The sequence below is a fragment of the Melanerpes formicivorus genome, unplaced genomic scaffold (genome assembly GCF_026170545.1).
Source record: "Melanerpes formicivorus ecotype bairdi unplaced genomic scaffold, bMelFor1.0.p_v2 SCAF_15, whole genome shotgun sequence".
Taxonomy (NCBI): domain Eukaryota; kingdom Metazoa; phylum Chordata; class Aves; order Piciformes; family Picidae; genus Melanerpes; species Melanerpes formicivorus.
Window position 1 is genome coordinate 8,395,557 of NW_027142367.1, and position 20,260 is coordinate 8,415,816.

Sequence of the window (20,260 nt, forward strand, 5' to 3'; positions counted from 1 at the left end):
TAATTTTGGGATTTTTTTTAATGCTGAGCATCAATTGAATTGTCTTAGTGTCAGATAAAATGCACAGAAAGGCCACATGTGTCATTTAGTTTGTGAACTTGGCTAAAGATACAATAGATTTCATGAAATGGGTGCGAGGTGGGGGACAACCAGAGGTTGAAATTGAAGTTCCCATGCTCTGACTACTGATTAAAATTGAAAAGAATATGCATGTTAAGAGGCATTTATTATCAGCCCCAGTGACTAGTAGTAAATAATAAAAGTACTGCTGCTCTGAGGAAAATACAGTGCCAAATCTATCACCAATCTTTCAGATTTAGCAGGAGTTTTACTGGGGTGGGGGGTGTGGGGTGTGTGTAGATCCGTTTGTGTTATGTATTGCTCCGGTATAGAGCTTTCAAGGGGCAAAACTCATTCTCTGTGTTTTCAAACTCCACTCAATAACTATAATGCTGAAAGTTTTACTTCAGCTCAGCTGTTATGCATTCTGCCTAGAAATATCTGTGGGAAAAGAAGATGAAAAGGATAACTGGAAATGCGGAGTAAAATTAATTTACCAGCTGGGGGAGTGAAAAGTCATACACACCAAAGGATTTTGTGCAAGGAGAAGAGGTGAACGCAGGGCATGTCTAATAAAAACCCTACATAATTACCACCTATGTGCCATATGCAATATACATAGAAGATGGACTTTGGCCTGTTCAGTAGAAGACTGGCAGAGTAATGTATGTATGTAAGCTTTCATTTGGGCTGGGTGCAAACATTTGGAAGTGTACACATATGTATAGTAACTATAAGCAATGAAAACATGGGTTTAAATTTAACCTGCAAGAAATATTTACAAAACCAGCTCTCCTTGGTAAAAAATGGTGCAAGTCCACATAACAACTACCATAACATTTGGTTATCTCTGGTTACCATAACCCTTGCAAGTAAAATCTTTGGGGATCAGGCAGAGCCTGTGAGACTTCTTTGCAGGGCTCCACATTCTCGGACAATTACTGTTATGTTTAATGGGTGCTGTGCCTAAATAAGGGCTATAACCCATCCTCTAATGAGGTGAGTGGTGTAACTTGGAGTGCTTGGAGTGCTCAGCACCATACCTGAAGTCTGTTTCCTTTCCCTCCAAAGGTCCCCACAGCAGGTGAGGTTTATTTGCTTCCTTTGCTTGGAAGATTAAACACAACAAAAGATGTTTTCTGTAAAGCAAGGTATGCAGCATAGTTTTGCCTTCTCTCTAGTTGATGTACTAATGTGTAACTGTAGGATTTAATTTGACTTTACATTAATCAAAGAACAACAAAGGCCATAAAAAGCCCACTAAGAAGCATTTTAAGTTAAGATCCAAAGCTAAATGCCATGGGATTTTGCCTATTGTCTTGTTTAGTCCCCCTGTAAAAAGAGCTAGATAGCATGAGAAAGAAAGAAAAATTGAGCCTATGTTTTTGCATAGAGATGGAGAAAACACATAATAAATTAGGGGGAGGGAGGAGTGAAATAAAGGCCAGAGGTAAATGATGTTTAATTGTGTGAGCTGCTCTTCCTCTTGTGGTTCCTGCCAGCTGCTGCTGCTATTGCTACCTTCCTGTTTTAAGATGAAAGCAATGATGGTAGACACGTGCAGACACACAAAAGAACCTATTTGGACTGGTGTGTCAGCTCATCTTTATCAAATGTTGCACAGGTATATTTTGTTGCCATGCTTCATTACCCCAGAATGGCGTGCCTGAAATGTTTGTCTCTTCTATAAACCCAATAGCTTTCCCATCGAGTCACATTTGACAGAGCAATAGACAGGTATTTGCTTGCTGGCATCCGTTTGTAAAGCCTGGGCAATTATATATATATTATCCATCTATACACACATATATATGCATACATACAGGGGAATAAGTACACGCACACATACATACATATATATGTGTATAAACACAAAGAACATGAGAGGGAGATGCATTATTACATTGTTTATATATACAGAGAGACTAGACACGCACGTATGCACTATAAAAGGGATGTTCAGTACATAAAAACCTGCACACCAAAATTAACATACACATTTGTAATAAATTAATAGCAGAAACGAGGATTTTAATATAAATTTCCTGATGAATAGAAGAAAGCAACTTTAGTCAAGAATGTGACTAGGAAAGACATGTGAATATCCTACTATGAATGTTTTATTTATAGGGTTTTACACAGGGGAAAAAATACCCACAAATATGAGACACATCACTTTAGTCTGGAACTAATGTTAATAGTAGCCCTGTTTAAGAAAAGGAGGAAATGAGAGTAGGAGGAAGAATAAAATGAAGCTTTCTCAATCGCTCACTCTTCTTTTATTATTTTTTTTTTCTTTCCTGAGGAAAAAGGAATTATTTGGTGGAAACAGCTATGAGGGGGGAAACCAGTCCCAGCATGTGCTTCAGGGTCCTTCTGCACAAACAGCCAGCCATGAACGATTTTCAGGCACATCTGCAGAGTGAGAGAATGACTCAGTAACAGTGTGGCCACCTCTGTTAGTTTTAAACTAATTCACATGTTAGTGCTTGGTGTACTGCCCAAATAGATCAGATTGTTCACCTGTAACACAATAATATTTCCTTCCTTCATAGGGTGAAGCTGAGGGCTTGTGTGCTTCTCCCTGGCAAGCTCCTGTTCTAGCTTTACTGAAGATGTGCACACAACAAAACACACGTGTGCTTATAGTAGGGGAGAGAGGATGAACTATGCTGCTAAATATTCTTTTATATGGAAAGACAGTTGCAAACCTTGGCATTGTGAGGTGGTTGCTCCTTGCCCTGCTGTCCAGGGTGGAGGGCTAATGGCAAGGAGGCAGAGGGAGGCTGGGTGTAATCACACAGGACTTAAAGGGTGGTTATGTCCCAGCATGGTAACAGCACTGAAATTACTTGATGGATACTAGTTCCATTATTATTACTTTAATGTACCATTGTGGACACACCGTTCTGTGCTGTGAAAAAAAGTAACACAAGCAAAACACAGGCCTTATATATGCAATTACATCTGCTGCAGCTCCAAAAGAAGACAATTAGTGGAGTGCATTCCCCAGAAAGCCATCCATGAAGGTCAGAGTTCAGGAGTAACGTTTCCTTTCTCCTCTCTGCTCCCAGAAAACTAGACATTGGCAACGTCAAATAATCGTTTATTAGAGCAGAGTACATTAACTAAAAGGGTCTGTAACAGGCAATGTAATTGTCTAAACAGAGTTTAGACAGAAAGCCTGTGATCCTGGCATTTCTAAAATGTGGTTGTTTGTTTTGGTTTTGCTTTTGGTTGCTTGTTTGTGTTTATGTTGTTGTTGCTAGTTTCTTTTTTTTGTTAGTAGAGCTTTTCTGTCTGTTCTGTTGAATATTTCTTGTAAGTTGTTTTGTTTTGTGGGGTTTTTTGTTGTTTTGTTGGTGTCTAATTCTTAGAAGCAGTATAATACAGAGAATTCTACCTTGAATCATCACCAAAATGAAAATACAAACTTGTACATTCTAGTAAAGTTATAATGAAGGTGGGAAGGAAAAAAATTATCTAGACTCTCAAATTTTAAATGAATCTTTGACTATTGAAAGCATTTGTGGAGCTAGCTTTTTCTCCATTATAATGTGTGCTAGTAATGTCCAACTGAAACTGGAAGCAGCTTAGCCTGTGAAATGCTGTCCTTGCTGTAGGAGTAGAGAGGAAGCCAGAAATAGCACTGGTACTGTAAGTCAACTACATTTACAGCCTATTTGAGCAGACAGACATTTGGATGAGATTTGGCTCAGAGTTCTCAGGGTACATGGAGTTGAAGATTCTTCCCTCCTTTCCAACTGCCATATTGGAATCCTCCTCCAGAAACACGTGGGTATGGCACTACCTGTTACTAATGACTGCAAGCAGCTGCTGCATTTCATATATTATGTCTGTTCACCAGGCTTTATGTGAGGAAGGTAGTTCATCCAGAACTGGGTTAGGTACAAGAGACCTGTAAAGTAAGATCTGGAAATCTCCCTTTTACAAGCACATCCAGCAAAAGGATGTAGTACCTCTCATGTAATGTTGGCAGCAAACATGTTGCTTCTTGTGCTTGGAAGTTTGCTCTTGTGCGTTTCCATTGCAGACTCTTCAGAATGCATACCCAGTCCAGCCAGCTTGTTCCCAGATCCAAGGCCTCTGATCTTGATTGGCACTGAGGTGTTACCATACTTTGTATGATTAGAAATAGTCTAATACTGATGAGAAACCTGGAACCCCTTTGATGGCTGCTGGGTTTGAAGTTAGTTTAGGAACTGCTTCACACCAGTTTTAGGTTCCAGGGAAGTGCTGCAACTTCCATTGCAGATAATCCACATCCTTTTAGGATTGTGGAGGACAACTAGGCAATCAGGCTCAGTTGGCATAGGTCCATGAAGGGCAGGTCCTGCTTGATGAGCCACATCTCCTTCTATGAAGGTGAGATGCTTAATGGATGAGGGAAAGATTGGGGTTACCTGGGCTTTAATAAAGTCTTTGACTCTGCCTCCCACAGCATCCTCTAGAGAAAGTGGCTGCACATGGCTTGGATGAGTGGATGCTTCATTGAGGGAAAAACTGGCTATATGGCCAAGCCCAAAGAGTGGTAGTGAATGGAGTTAAATTCAGCTAGTAGCTGGACACAAGTGGTGTTCAACAGGGCTTGGGTTTGGGATCAGTTCTCTAATATCTTTACCAATACTCTGCATGAGGAGATTGAGTGCACCCTCAGCAAGTTTGCAGATGACTCTAAGCCTGGAGAGAGTGTAGATCTTGGGGGTAGAAAGGCTCTACAGAGGGACCTGGACAGGTTGGAATGATGGGTCAAAGCCAACTGTATGAGATTCAATAGGATCAAGTGCTGGGTCCTGCACTTGTGTCACAACAACCCCTTGCAATCAAGATGACTTGGGGAAAAGTGGCTGTAAAGCTGCACTGCAATGTTGATCGGCAGCCAGCTGAACATGAGCCATCAGTGTATGCAGGTGGCCAGGAAGGCCAATGATGTCCTGCCCTGTATCAGGAACAATGTGACAAGCAGGACCAGAGAAATGATCGTGCCCCTGTACTCAGCACTAGTGACCCTGCACCTTGTGTTCTGTGTTCAATTTCGAGGCCCAGAGGTGCTGAAATAGGCTCTTCAGGGAGGTGGTTGAATCACCATCCCTGGAGGTATTTGAAAGATGCATAGATGTAATGTTAAGGGACATAGTTTCTCACCAGACTTGGTAGAGTTCGATAATGGGTGGACTGAGTGATCTTCAAGGTCCTTTCCAACTGAAATGATTCTAGGATTTTATTATCCTTACTGTGCATACATTTATTATCAAAAGAACCGGTACAAGATCAGAAAGAGGTGGAATATGGGAATCAGGAATTGAAGATTATGGTCTTAGGGGTCAGGAACAGGTGCTGAAAAGAAGCAGCAGATTCTGTGCAGCTAGAGTATGGTACCCATTGTGCTTGTAACCAACACCATGGAGATTTTCTTTAATGAAAAACCTCAGGCTATATAGGTTCCCAGTGTTTTGGTTGAGGAGATTTTAGAGGCTGAACAGTAATTGGCGTGCTAGAATCAAAGGCAGGGGAGCAAGAAATCTGTAGTTGCCTTGCATGCAACTTCTTGGTCCAGTGTATAATACTGAATACAGCTGCTGGGGTGGATTTTCATTTACGTTTCCTGTGTACTCCCTTTCCTTCAATGATATTTCTTGTGGTCAGAATCTGACCTCCACATCTTTGCACATCTATAACAAGAATGCATGTTGATAAGTACTATTTTATGAAAGAATTATTTCCTTAATATATTATTTCGGCTTAATATCTGCTTGTGGATTGAAAACTGGCAGAGCAAATCAGAGTAATTCTAAAAGGCATATAACATTATAAAGCTGCTGTGAGGGAACCTGTTGGGACAGTCATGGTGAAATGAGATTTGCAGGAGTAAAGGTTGGCCTGTTGGAAGAAAGTAAGTAAGTGTGGTATGTTAAAATGGCATTTTAACTCACTTTACTTAATTTAAAGGCTTGCAAATCTTAGAAAATTGGTTAGAAGTCATTTTGATCTCTCTTCTTTTGCTTAGATATCTTTGCTTGTTTAGTATGCTATTTTTTTTTTCCTGTGTGGTAGTGCAGGCTGAGTAAGCTCCAAGAAAATGAAGTACCGATGAGAGGACAGAAAATAGTGTCCGTTATTTCATGTAGCCAGAGAAAGAAGCAACACCTTGGAGGTGAATGATAGATATTATGATAAAAGAGTTGTAGCTCAGGGCAGGTGAGTGGTGTGTTAATGAGGAGCCACCTCCTGCTTTCTGACAGATGACTGTCATTGTTCAAATGCTGCCATCAGATTGATTAATAACTGGGTCATCCTGCCCTGCAGTTGGAGTAGACTGTCTTCATTCTTCTGCTGATTTCTCTAATCTGCTGACCTGGAGATGACCCAATAGAGGTGGAGCTGAGATTAGCATTTCATTTCTTGTAGAATAACTGGAAAAAATTCACGAGGGAGGAGGGGGGAACACCAACTGAAAACTCAAAGAATGCTCCTGTCCCCGGAGCAACCCCCAAACCTATTCAAGAGCAAAAAGTCCCTGTTTTATTAATAGGCAGTTGTAGTATTTGAGACATTTATATTTTTAATAAAGATTTAAATCGGCCGTGTTCTTTTCTGCAGTGTCAGCTTAACCTATATGGAAAGATGTATAAGGTCTTTTCAGAACACACAAAGGAATGTAAAGACCTGTGTATTGAGGGGCAGGGGAATGAGCCGATATAACATAAAAATGCTTGCTTTGCCTTAATGTCTCTTAATGTTCACTAAATTCACTATTAAAAGACCAAATAGTAAACAGCACGCTTTGACAAGTGAAATACAGGCATATTATCCCAGATGACTGTTATTATGTGGAAAGAATGGTAATTCTACTTCAAGATTTGTGTAATTTTCTCTCTTTTCTTGATTTAAACTCTTCTGAAAGCAATGGCATGGTGAGTTTACCTTTCTCCTTGTCATATGTTGGCAAGGTGTGATGTCTCTCATCTGCTTCAGGAGCATGTAGCACAATATAATAGTCAACTTGTGAGCCAGGGGGATCTTAGTGACTAATTAGGATTCAATTTTCAGACTTTTTGGAACATTGCTTTGGTCAAAAGTTATGTGAAAATATCCTTCAAATAGCTTGTGAAATTGGCTCATTTCTGGCAGTCTTTTAAAATTACTGATCCTTCTATTACATGGACCAGCTCTGCAATTTAAGACTTTTCTATTTAAATGCAACATTTATAACATTTTACAAAAATACCCTTTATTCCTTCAGTTTTTCTGGAGCACAAGGTCCCCTCCCTCCATCTTTCTCATTACTTAACTTATAAAAGCAACCAAGCCTTTCTGTTCTGGGATTCCACAACAGAGCAGAACTGTCTTACGGGATTTAGGCAATCAGGTGTATAGACCTAGAAGTGCTCCAATTTGATCATGTGTAGTCTGTTTGTGTGTTCATACCTTGCAGAGTGCCTTTAGCTCGGTTAAAGCATTAGGTGACTTGTGAATTAGTTTTGTTTCTACAGAGGGCAACTTTCCCTTTTCAAGTGAGCCTTATGTTTTCAGATAGAAGCAGTGAGAAGCCAAAGCCAATAATTATCACCTTCAAGATCAGCTTCAAATCTCCACACTACAGTTCTGAATGACGATTTCTGTTTCAAACACACTTGGCCTTACAGCATGTGAGATTGCTTTATGCTTACAAAATACATAGCTAGATACTATAACAAAACAAAACAGAAAACAGAGCAAAAAGAAAGAAACAGCTGCTCTTTTTTCATACTTAGTATCTCCAGCACCATGGTTCAAACCATTTCATTACTGTGAAGTAATTTTTGAACAGTTATCCCTGTCTGCAGAACACTTTTTAAAACAAGAAAGAAAACTTTCATGCAGGTCAGCCTCTAAAAATTAATTTATTTTGAGCATGGAAGATTTCAAATAGAAATATTAAATCAGTTTTCTTTCACTTAAAGCTGTGTGTCTGTAATACATTCAATGCATCCTTGGTGCCTTGTTCAATGCTGTAAGACCACCTCATGTCCCCACATGCAGTCTTGGTAAACTGGCATTACTTTGCAAGTAGCTTCTGCTTGTAAAGATTCAGCTTGGAAGCATTAGATCTGCTCATTAAAGACTGAACAGATGTAAAATGGGAGGCAGGCACTGCTGTCCTCTTGTGCAAAACAATTGGCCCCAAATAACATTCAGGTTGGGTAAAACAATAACCAGGAGGTTGCTTTGCTATTATGCAAATAATATTTAGCACAGGGCTTCTGTGAAAGTAGCCACCTCTGGAGTCCCGGAATTAGCACATTATTGGGAGGCACATCTGAAAGGGTGCCTTGGAACCTGTGAGTGGATGTGAGCTGCTTCTGAGACCCTTGAAGTAACTGCTATGGAGATTCTCCATTTAGCTAAAGCACACTGTTAAATCAATTCAGTTACATAGGACTACGGTAAAGTAACATTAAAGGCTGACTTTAAACCCATAAAAGCCAGGAAATTCAGGGTTAAGGCTGAAAATCCTGACTGCAGCTCCGGTCTTGGCTTAAGGCCTTATGCCAAAATAATAATAATGCAAAAAGTTTTGCATTAAGGCTGAAGTGGCACACTAAGTTTCAGACTCCACTCCTCCTCAGTCACTTTTTTATAGCAAATAATTCTCAAACACTATGCTTCAGATATCTGAGGTAATTGATACTTTTCTGTGGGTAGAAGTGAAGATAACACAGTAATGTAGTCACCATGAAATGGCAGATGTTCTGTTCTCATCAGTGGCTGCTAAGAAACTTTTAAGATTCCAATCTCAGGACTTGTATTGACAAACTGCTATGCCATGGTATCTGAAAACTGTCTTTTAATATTATCTGGTTGACCTCCTTCTGCTTAAACCATTACTCAGAAAGGAGGAGATCATCTAAGAGTTCCAGAAGCAGCAGAGAAAAACAGTTTTCAGGGAGAAAGCTCTGTTGTGAGTCATGGCCTGTTTTCTGTAGTGGAACAGGGTAAAAGACTGGAAAGGCAGTGCCGGGTGAACAGCAGAAGAACCAAGGTATAGGCTGCAGAGGACTCAAAATGATCCTGGGTCTATTTTGTATCTATGGTAGAACACCAAATGACTTTGACTGGGTCAAGATTGCAGCTTAAGATCCCCAGTTTCACAAACAAGGTGATCAATGTTACTTTTGTGTGTGGGAACTCTTGCTGTCCCTCTCTGCTTATTTTAGCTCCCCTCACTGTAAAAACTCCTTTTTCCCTGCAAAGGAACACTGAAAAGAAACTTAACAGATGATTTTTGTCCTCATATGTCTTCCAAGATGGTTTGTTTAACCTGACACTTTCTATATAGGCACTGCAAGCACTAGCTGAAATGGTAGAAAGGGGAACAGTGTGAGGAACCTGAGATGAACGTTGGAGTCTCTTGTAGAAACAAGCTAAGTATTTGTTGCTGGTTTAATGAGGAAATTGATTTGGCATATTTAACGTTGTTTCTTTATTTTATAGGTAATGGACTATTCCCATAGCTCTGTTATAAAATAGTGTGCATGTGTATATATATATCTATCTCACAGATTTACAACCCTTCTGTTTCACTAGGGATACACTTAATGTGGTATAAGTCTCTGGATATGACAATTAAATTCACATGACCCACAGAATACCTCACAACCCAAAACTGCCCTTTGCATATTACAAAAGAATAGTGATTACTCTCTAATCACTTATTAAATCTACTTTTCCAATGAAATTTTGTCTTTCCAGGCATTAAAAAAAAAAGGAAGAAAAAAAAATCTGGTGTTTGTAAGGAAAACCAGTTTTGCAGGGCCCATTGTCTGTACCTCTGTTGAATGTGCTCAAAAGGCCAGTATCACTTTCCTTCACCATCACAAACTTGCTGGAACAAGAGAACCTTTTGGTCTGAAGAATCTTACATGAATGTGTCTACATAAATCTGTAAATGGATTAATTTGTGTGGATAGTAATATTGCACTGAAACACCTATCACTTAGGATGTGTATTGGTATCTTATGCCTGCTAAATGTGGGTCTCAGTCCCAACAACGACAAAAGCAGTCTTATTTTTTTTCTTGTTTCAGGGTGAGGATGAACAAATGTCATAGGGAAAATCGAAGTTCTTGTGGTTTTGGAGAGCCCAGGTTCTGGAGAAATTAAAAGTATTACTGGGTCACTGATTTGTTACAACTTTTTTTTTTTCTATCATTGCCATAAAGTGGAAGTGCAAGAGTGCAGTGTTTTCTTCATTATGCTTGAAAAGCCCAGAGTCTCTAAAATGAGAGATTGAAGCTTGGCTGAGTCAACTCAACATTTCATTTTGCTGAAGTAGATAAATACACTTACATTTAACTTGCTGTGGAAAGTTCTTTAAAAGATGGGTCTCATGGCACTTTTGGTGGTAGCAGATTTCTGCACCTGGGGTTTTGGCCAAGGTTATGTGTACTAGATGTCCCCTTGATTGCTAATCTTCATCCCAGAGGTGACTGAATTTCAGTGATGGGTGAAGTGATTTTTCTGCATCAACTTAGAGTATCTTTGGACACAAAGCTTAAGATAAATGTGAACCGGGGAGCCCAGAAATGGACACAATACTGCAGATGTGGTCTCACCAGGGCAGAGTAGAGGGGGAGGAAAACATCTCTTGACCTGCTGTCCACACTCTTCTTAATGCACTCCACGACAGCATTAAGGAAGATTTAATATTAAAAAATAAAGGCAAAAATGCCAGTTCTTGCTGGGTGAAACTACTGTATTCTGCAAGCTTATTTGGGACAGAGACAAAGCTGTGAAATCGGAATATATTTTTTGACCCTTCTCATAACTACAGAGGACAAATGGCCTGCCAAATAAGCATGGGACTCAGGAGGGCTCCTTGCCCTTTTACAAATGACCTGTGTTAAGCTGAGTAAATTCCCTATGGAAATATGTACCAGCTACCTGCTTGGAAGAAAGGGATGGAATAGCATCTCCCTCAAATACAGAGGCGAGGAAAACCACACTAAATACACTGTGCCTTTCAACTCTGATGAGGAGGGAGAAATGAAAGCCTATATTTAGAAGGCTAATGCTGATGTGATTAAGATTAACCTCAGATTCTGTCTGAGGTTTTTACTTGAGATCAGCTACAGCTGCAACTCCTGGATCAGAGTTTCACTGGAGTCTGGGGCTTGTGGGAATCAGACTGCTTTGGCTTGAGGCCCTTACTCTAGCATGGAGACTTTTTCACTAAGCTGACCCAGGGTCTTCCAGGCTGATCCCTCTGTCACTCCAATTTCATGCTGTAGCTGATGTGATGGTGCAAAGCTGGACAATATAACTAGATCTCAAAGGAAAGATTCAAAGTCCCCTAACCAAGTCATGCTTATGTCTACATACTGGTCTATCAGGAACTCTCAGCAGTCAATTTTTCATAGCAGTGCTAAGAACATATATTTCACATGGGTCCCATTATTATTAACAGCAAATATGAGCAAGGAAAAACAGAGGGGCAATGAACACACAACCCTACAATTAACCCTCCCACCACAGTCTTATTTTTCTTAAGCTAGAATTCAGCTTTAAGTATCATTTTGAAACCTTTTGAATTTAACCTCAAACTCACCCTCCCAAAGTTCTATTGTTGGCTCATTCAAACACAACCAGTCATCCCTTAGCTGCAGCCTGTCCAGCACAAAGTCTGTTTTCACCCACACAGCAGCATTAGACTGCAAGTCCCTTTATTGTCCTTTCCATGTGGCATGCCAGGACATACGTTATGTCTTTACCTCAGAGTATCCATGTGCTGCAAATGTTTGTGGGGACACACTCAATGTGAAAATTTTCACCTGCCAGTGTTTGAAGACAGAGCTCAACCTGAACCTCTAAACCAAAGCCATAAGTCTGGCACCACATGGGTGAGTGGAAGAGAGGTGTAGCACTGATGGGGGCACACACATGAAGCCATCCCTGCTGCTGTGCTGTCAGGCTGGGGTTATCCAGGGGAAAGAGGCTAGAAGGGCCCATGCATCAAGCATCTTGCAACTCAGATCTACTGTTTTGCAATCCACACAATCCCTCCCACAGCCTTAAAATATTAGTGTACAGATGGATCTCTTCTTACATGACATGGGAGTCCCTCAGTGCAGGACCCTTCCAGTACCAGGAAATACTCTACTTATCCCCCTCAGCGGTGGGGAAGCCAAGACAGGAAGAATAGAATAAACCAGGTTGGAAGAGACCTTCAAGATCATCGTGTCCCAGAAGGCAGCAGGGCCAGCAGTTGTGCTGGAGGTCTGCAAGTGTGCAGCACTTCTGCTGCTCACCCAGCTACCTCCATTCAACTCCAACTGTGCCCCGGCAGCTCACTGGAGCCTGATCACAGCCTGGCTCGCATCTGACTGGCTGCAGCACGAGGCTAGTGTGCCCCATCCGCGGGCACTGCGTCCAAGCCTGCGGCAGCAGCTGACAGCAGGCATCAGTTACGGGATCGGGACCTTGTGCTGTACCCAAATATGGCATAGGTTCATTTGCAAGAATCAAGCAGGGATATTTCAGCATTGGCACAGGTTACTGACAGGCTTTTGGAAAAGTGTGTTTTCCCACCTGCATGTTATAAAACCATAGAAAATGGAAACTGTAATCTCTCGACATTAAACAAATGAGGAATCTGCATTCTGAAACTCGTAAGTCACCACCAGCCTTTACCAAATAATAACAATTGCATTGCTGATGGCCCTGCCTCTTGCTGTTAGCATGCTGAATGACAGAGTTGTGTGTGTTGAACAAGAATATCTCATTTGCTCCAAGTACTGCAAGCATTCCTGCAAATCCACAGAGGCTCTTGATAATCTTTTGCAGGTGGTCAGATTTTAAATATTAGAGAAAAAAGTGAAGTAACATATTAAAACAGGAAAATAAGCATTTCCTCTGTTTGTTTTCTCTTCATTTACTAAAGCAATGCATCATGTTTGTGTCACCTATTAGCTGGTTTTGGAAAATCCTGATGGATTGATGATTTTTAAGTGTTTGGAGGTTCTTTTTGGTTTGTGGGTTTGTGTTTGTGGGGTTTTTTTTGGGTGTTGTTTTGTTGTTTTTTTTTCTTAATTCTGATTTGCAGCTCCACAAAACCATATCTATAGCCCAGTGAATAGACTGGAGAAGCAGGACAACTACTTTCCCAACAAGGCCTGGTAGCTCCTAGAAGCAATGGCAATAATATTTAATATAGAATAGAATAGAATAGAATAAACCAGGTTGGAAGAGACCTTCAAGATCATCACGTCCAACCTATCATCCAACACCACCTAATCAACTAACCCATGTAACCAAGCACCCTGTCAAGTCTCCTCCTGAACACCTCCAGTGACGGCAACTCCACCACCTCCCCGGGCAGTCCATTCCAATGGGCAATCACTCTCTCCGTGTAAAACTTCCTCCTGACCTCCAGCCTGAACTTCCCCTGGCGCAGCCTGAGACTGTGTCCTCTTGTTCTGGTGCTAGCTGACTGGGAGAAGAGACCAACCTCTGCCTGTTTACAACCCCCCTTCAGGTAGTTGTAGAGAACAATAAGGTCACCCTTAAGTCTCCTCCTCTCCAGGCTAAGCAGCCCCAGCTCCCTCAGTCTCTCCTCATAGGGCTTGTGTTCCAAGCCCCTCACTAACTTCGTTGCCCTTCTCTGGACTCGTTCCAGCAAGTCAATATCCTTCCTAAACTGAGGGGCCCAGAACTGGACACAGTACTCAAGGTGTGGCCTAACCAGTGCTGCGTACAGGGGCAGAATGACCTCCCTGCTCCTGCTGGCCACACTGTTCTTAATGCAGGCCAGGATGCCATTGGCCCTCTTGGCTGCCTGGGCACACTGCAGGCTCATGTTCATCCTACCATCAACCAGCACCCCCAGGTCCCTCTCTGCCTGGCTGCTCTCCAGCCACTCTGACCCCAGAACAAGTTACAGGCTTTTAAAAAGTAAGATAGAGATTATACAGATAAACACCATTTTCCCCTGCAGGTGTGCACAAAAACCACAAGATGCCTATGGGTAATTACTAGATGACTGCAATCCAGTCAATGTGGCCTATGGATTCCTACCTGCTTCCCATACAAAAGAAACACACAGTCATTGCATGTTCAGAAGGCCATGCTCAAATCTTGTATAAATGGCTGTGACTTGGGTACCAAGAAATGTCTCCATCTCTAGCTTAACTCTGCAGTAAACACTCTGGTTAACAAATCTACCCAAGCTAGATGAGCTGATACAAGGAATATGTGGACTGAAAATATATGTGGCAGTGATTGACTTCTCCTTCAAGACGCTTTAAATATTACTCTCAAAAATCACCACCTCACCTTTGTAAAATACATCTGTTGGACAGAATCTTCAGGGTTCTGTTTCTGTTTAGTTTGCATTTCCTTTCATGCAGCAATCATCTGTCAATGAAAATGACCTCTCTGATTGCTTATGAGCATGGTTTTCTCCATGATCAGGCTGACCAGTGGAAAGGAGTGGTTTGGGACAGATTTTGCACACGGTAGTCAGAGGTACATGTCCTTTTTCACCACCACCTTCTGCACTCTTAGACTTGATCAGACTTACCTAATACAGTGTCCAGTCTTTCATCTGACATGTGATGCACTGAACAAAACTTACTAGCTTAAGTTTATGTCAGAAGCTGGTTAAGAATATTTTTTATGTTTTTTTGGGTGGGGGGGATAGTTAGGCTAGACAAGCTTTGAAGCAGATGTTTTATTGAAAAGAAATATTAAATGAATTCTCTAATGATATATATATCTTGGGACACAGAAAATGGCAAGTGTTTCCCCTTTTAACTGATGATTTTGCAGAAAAAAAATCTTCTTGCAATTTAATTATGAAAAGACTGAGATGTTCATTGCTTGCTCTACTGATTTTTCCAGAGATTAGAGTAATATTTGAGAGCCCTGAGACAAATTAGCTTCTCTGAGGTTTATCTGGGCCTCTGCATGCTGATGCCAATCCAGAATATTAAAGTGTTGGTTTTAAGCAGAGGACCTATATTTCAGAGGTCATTTCCTGAAAACCACTGGGCACCTGGGGCCTCCTAAAATCTTTCTAGGGTCTTTCTGTTATCATATATCACAGTATCACAGTATAACTAAGGTTGGAAGAGACCTCGAGGATCAGCGAGTCCAACCGGTCACCACAGACCTCATGACTAGACCATGGCACCAAGTGCCATGTCCAGTCTCCTCTTCAACACCTCCAGGGACGGTGACTCCACCACCTCCCTGGGCAGCCCATTCCAAGGACGAACGACTCTCTCGGTGAAGAACTTTCTCCTCACCTCGAGTCTAAACCTCCCCTGGCGCAGCTTGAGGCTGTGTCCCCTTGTTCTGGTGCTGGTTGCCTGGGAGATATATCATCATTTCTTGTTACACTGGACACTTTGGAAAAGTAGACCTCTGGATGAAGGTCAGGACCAGGTTGGTGAAACAGAATTGTTACTACCTCTTTGGTGTACACAGGAAATCAGTGCGGCTACTACAATAACTTTGCTTAAGCACGCTGCTTAAGTAGCCTTTTCCCCGCTTAGAATGGCAAGTAACCTACAGTTAATTAATCTACAAAGATAGGAATAAGTGTCTCTCTGTCCCTCGGATTGATCAATATACCCAATAGTGTGTACTACTAAAATCCATGTCTCCTGTCTTTCCTGGTTGCCTCAAAGGAGGTAGGCTCAGTTTGGAAATCCTTGCTGGGGCAAAGGAAAGCAAAAGAGCATGCTTCCTTTGTGGCTATCATTACTAATTTGTCTTTAGGACTGTGTCTTTCTTAAGAAGTCTTAACTGAAAGTACTGAAGAGTGATCTTTCCAACTTTGTTCCTTGGTCTTGGATGGGTATAAGCTCTGTTTGCAAGGCAGGGATTGATAAACCCACAGCTACCTACGTTATGACCTGGAACATGGGTCAAAAAAACCAGCAAACCCGTAATACGTCTGGAGGAGATAATCTGCATGTTGTGGTACAATGCAGGGAAGGGAAGAGTGGGAAAGATCATTTAGGATGTTGAGCACACTAAACACGTTTAGTATGTGCTGTACCTTTTTTGCACATGGTAAAAACTTTGAGGGCTGGAAGGAGAAGTTATCTATTCTAATTAGTATTTCTGAATTGGTGAAACAGAAAACATTGTCTGGAGCACTAATGCAGCTCTTCTAATACTGTGGCTTTCTAACATGGCACTCAGCTGGAAGGAGACTTCGTTGTTCTGTAGAGTAAAAGAGATAATGTTGATTTGAGCATTTAGTTTTGTCTCTTAATCTGGTCTCTTTTAAATGTCATTTGGGTCAGTTTAAAAAATGGGCTTTTAAAGTGCTTGTTTTCACAATATCTCGTAACTAAACTTCATTGAACAAGATGAGTGATAACAGGGGAGTTCTGGTCAGGTTTATGAGGTAATAGCCTAGATCCAAAGTGAGTGAACCAGGATAACTTTCTTTCTTATATTGGAATTGGGTAATCATTAGAAAAAGCAGAGCTGTGCTTCCCCTGCTAATGTACTGTAAGCTTTTAAAAATAAAGTAGCTGAGCCCTCTCTAAATAAATGGCTTTCATGGAAATGCTGGTTCCTGAAGATGCCTGGGTCCAGATCCAGCCTCCACAGCTGGCCAGCCTGTCTGCAGCTGCCCAAACCTCTGGATCCAAGTGCTCAGAATGTTAGAAGGTTAGAGATTTTCTGCAACTCAGACTAATATTTAAATAGAAAATAAATACCAAAAATAGTTTTTAGGGAAGGAAATGAAAGCCTAATAGCAAAATGAAATTAAAGGTCAATCTTCAATCTTCAACTTAGCAGGCCAGTGCACAATGTGGGTTTAATTACCTTCTCCTGAGGAAGAAAGAAAAAAAATCTAAAGTACCAGATAGGTAAAAAGACAGAATGGCTTAATATGTAGCAATAGCCTCTGAAAAATAAAGCAGGTGGAAAGTGTGTGTGAATTCAATAACTTCAGGAAAAGCTAATAGTTGAGAGGCACTGGAAGAGAGACTGGCTACACTTGGAGGCATCCAGAGTGAGGAAAAGCAGCAATGGAAAATTAAATATAATATAGAATCAAATTTTGACAATACAGTGGGTTTTAAAAGAACAAAGAAAGAAGCCTGCTCTACAGAATTTAATTTAAATCATTCTTGCTTCCTTATGGCATTTAAGTGAACCCAGTACAATTTTACATGCACAGTTCAAACTAATCAGAAGATGATTTATTAGGTTTTAAAATATTTCTACATTCTTTTGACATTTTGATAATATTTTTTTCCCCATACCTATACAGTTGTTAGTCCAGAGAGCTGTTAGATACCGAATCTCTAAGCAGGCTTTAAGTACGTCTGAAGCCAAAAGAATGTAATTATTTACCTTTATTTTCCTTTAAGGACAATTCAATCTTCCTTTCACAGTTGGTGCAGCAGCATTAATAAATTCTGAATTCTTTGCATTCGAAACAAAGCTGTCATTGCTGCCCAATATTTGGGGCGATAGGAATTTCCCAGCTCTCACACTAAGCTACAGGCTGCAGCCTCATGAATGGTTTTGCTGTGGCCTGTTAACTTCCCTCCCTCTTCCTCGGCAGGGCAGATAGCCAGCGAGAAGTGATGAGTGCTTTTCATGGCAGGGAACAATGGATGAAGACTTTCAAAATGAATTTAACATTTGCAAAGAATGCTGTTGGCTGCATCAATTTAAGATAAGCTGGCAAGCAGGAAATTATTTTCCATGTAGATGTTGTTTCCACCCCTTCCCCCTCCCCAGGACCCCTATGGTGAGAGGGAGGAAGAGAGGTTTTGCCTTTTAGCAAAATCTAATTGTGGTGCACGGTCAGGGAGGGGAAGGGTCAGGGGAAGGCCAGCCACACAAGTCTCTATAGCAAACCACAAGACACTGCCCAGAAAGAGACAACCCTTGTGGCCTTGCAAGCACCCTTGGTCCCCAGGTCTCACCTCAAGGACAAGGTGGCTTTGAGGAGGTGGTTGCTGAACTGGTGGGAAAATACTGCTCCCTGCTGCGCCCTCTGGAGAGGGGCTCATTCTTTACCTGGGCCTAAACTCACTAAAAATGTCCTGGTATATGTGGTTTTTCATCTTTTCTCTCCCCAAACAGTCCTTCAGGCTTTGTTAATTAAACACATTTTACAGTGCTGCTATGATTTGCCACAGTTTGTGAGATTTCCATTCCTGAGCAAAGTGAGCATCTGCATGCCACTGAAAAACCACCAAGGTCATGACAAACATCTTTACAATGGTGGTGAGGTCCTTGGGCAGGGGATGACATGACTTAACCTAAAAGCAAAATGGAAAGTGATGTTAGCTGGAGCTTTGCAAGGTGAAAACATGAGAGGCTGAAAGAAGAGGAAATGTGTGCAGTCGGTCCAAAGTACAGAAACTGTGACGATCAGGAGTTAAGTATCCTGAATATTCTAGTGGCTGTTCCAGGCCCTGAACTGTATGGAAGCAATTCCATATTACAGCATTAGAGGTGACATAAAAACTTCAGTCAATTGAATCAAGAGTATCTGAGAAAATTTGAGGAATTTTAATGTGGAAATATTGAGGAAAATGGATAACAATCAGAAAACCTTTTACTGTTTATATGCAGTATATACTTTCCTGCTGCACTTTGGCATGTAGGCAATACAGATCTCTATGTACCTGTGTTGTTTCTAGACATCCAGTCCCTGAAAATATTAATAAATATTACATAACCATCCAGAAAAGACCCAATTTCTACACCTTTGCCCTTAATCTTATTTCCTTCTTTCTCCCCACCATTCCAGTAGTACTTGTCCCTGTGATTGCAGTGCAGTTTTAAATAACTTCTGTGCTCTCTCAAGAGCTTTGCATTTGTTCCTTGGAGACAACAGCCAATAAAAAAATTCTTAAATTGTCAGTGGGAGCATTTCAATAGTAAGGGGAGAAGACTTAACAGTTGAATTTAAATATGCAATTTGCTATGGGCATTCACACACCTGGCTAAATCAGCCTTCAGCAAAACCATGGGGCAGGACTTTCACTCTTGCTGTGGTCACTTGTAATTGTTAAAGTGAATGAAAAAAACCTTACTGAAAAGTGACATGCTTCATGTCAAGAAGTCCAGACCCTCTGAGTGACTGCAGGTTAGGGCTCAGCCCTGCAATTGAGTTAGTGCAGTTTAACAGGTTACTGTGCATCAGCCAAGCTGCAGAACCATTCCATGTGTGTCCTCCTCGCCTTTGACAAATGTAAGGTGATTTGACTTAGCTTAATCTATTTTCATTGCAGGCTAAATTGAATTACCTCATATTTATGATAGGCTATAAGGGCACTCAAAGAGAGTTGTCTGGGTTCAACTGATCCCTGGTAACTTGCTTAGCAGTGGTAGCTTGGCTGTGGGTATAAACCCTGAGACACCTTGTGTTCACAGGAGAGAGCTGATGTGAACTTCAGCAGACACAGATTTACAACTCCTGATGAAGTAGTTTGGGATGTGGTAAGCCATTGACAGAATGGCTGGAATTGGCCTTTAAAGGAATAGAGTAGCTGGCAGGGCGCTCTGTTAATGGGTTTCTGATCCTGGGACATAGTTCCCTTCCCCAGTATAGAGCCTGTATTGGTTTGAGCTCCTGCAGCACAGAGGTTTGCTTGCCTTTACTTTCCCATTTTTTTTCTTTCTTTCCTTTTTTTTTTTTTATCTTCTTTTTTTTTTTCTTTGAAGCAGACATTTGGGATTGAGCTGGGCTGATAGCTTCAACTCCCCGTGGGTTTTCTGTGAGGGTACTTTGGTAGAGTAAATTAGTTTTAAATTTGGTTGTTCTACCATAACCTAAGTATTCTTAACTGAATTGTAAATTTAAATGTTAAGTGTTGCACTGAATGTTTAAATAATTCTAAAAGCACTTGGAGCATGGGATAAGTGCTGTAAAAATCTAAATAAATGAGTAAATTAGTTAACAGCATATGTGGTAATGCAAACTACTACATGTGTGCAAAGAGGAAGAGCTGTGCTTGAAGTGGTTGGCAGCGCTTGCATTTTCCTTGCTACATGTGAAACCTTTTCACATTAGCAGAGTGCTTTTTTTTTTTTTTTTCACATTTAGCCTACTGTATAACTGGAAGAAGAAGATGAAGTTGGCAGTTTAGACTGTCAAACAGAGGTTTCAGCTCAGCAGTGAGGTTCAAAGAGATTAATTTGAACTCAGCTGTTTA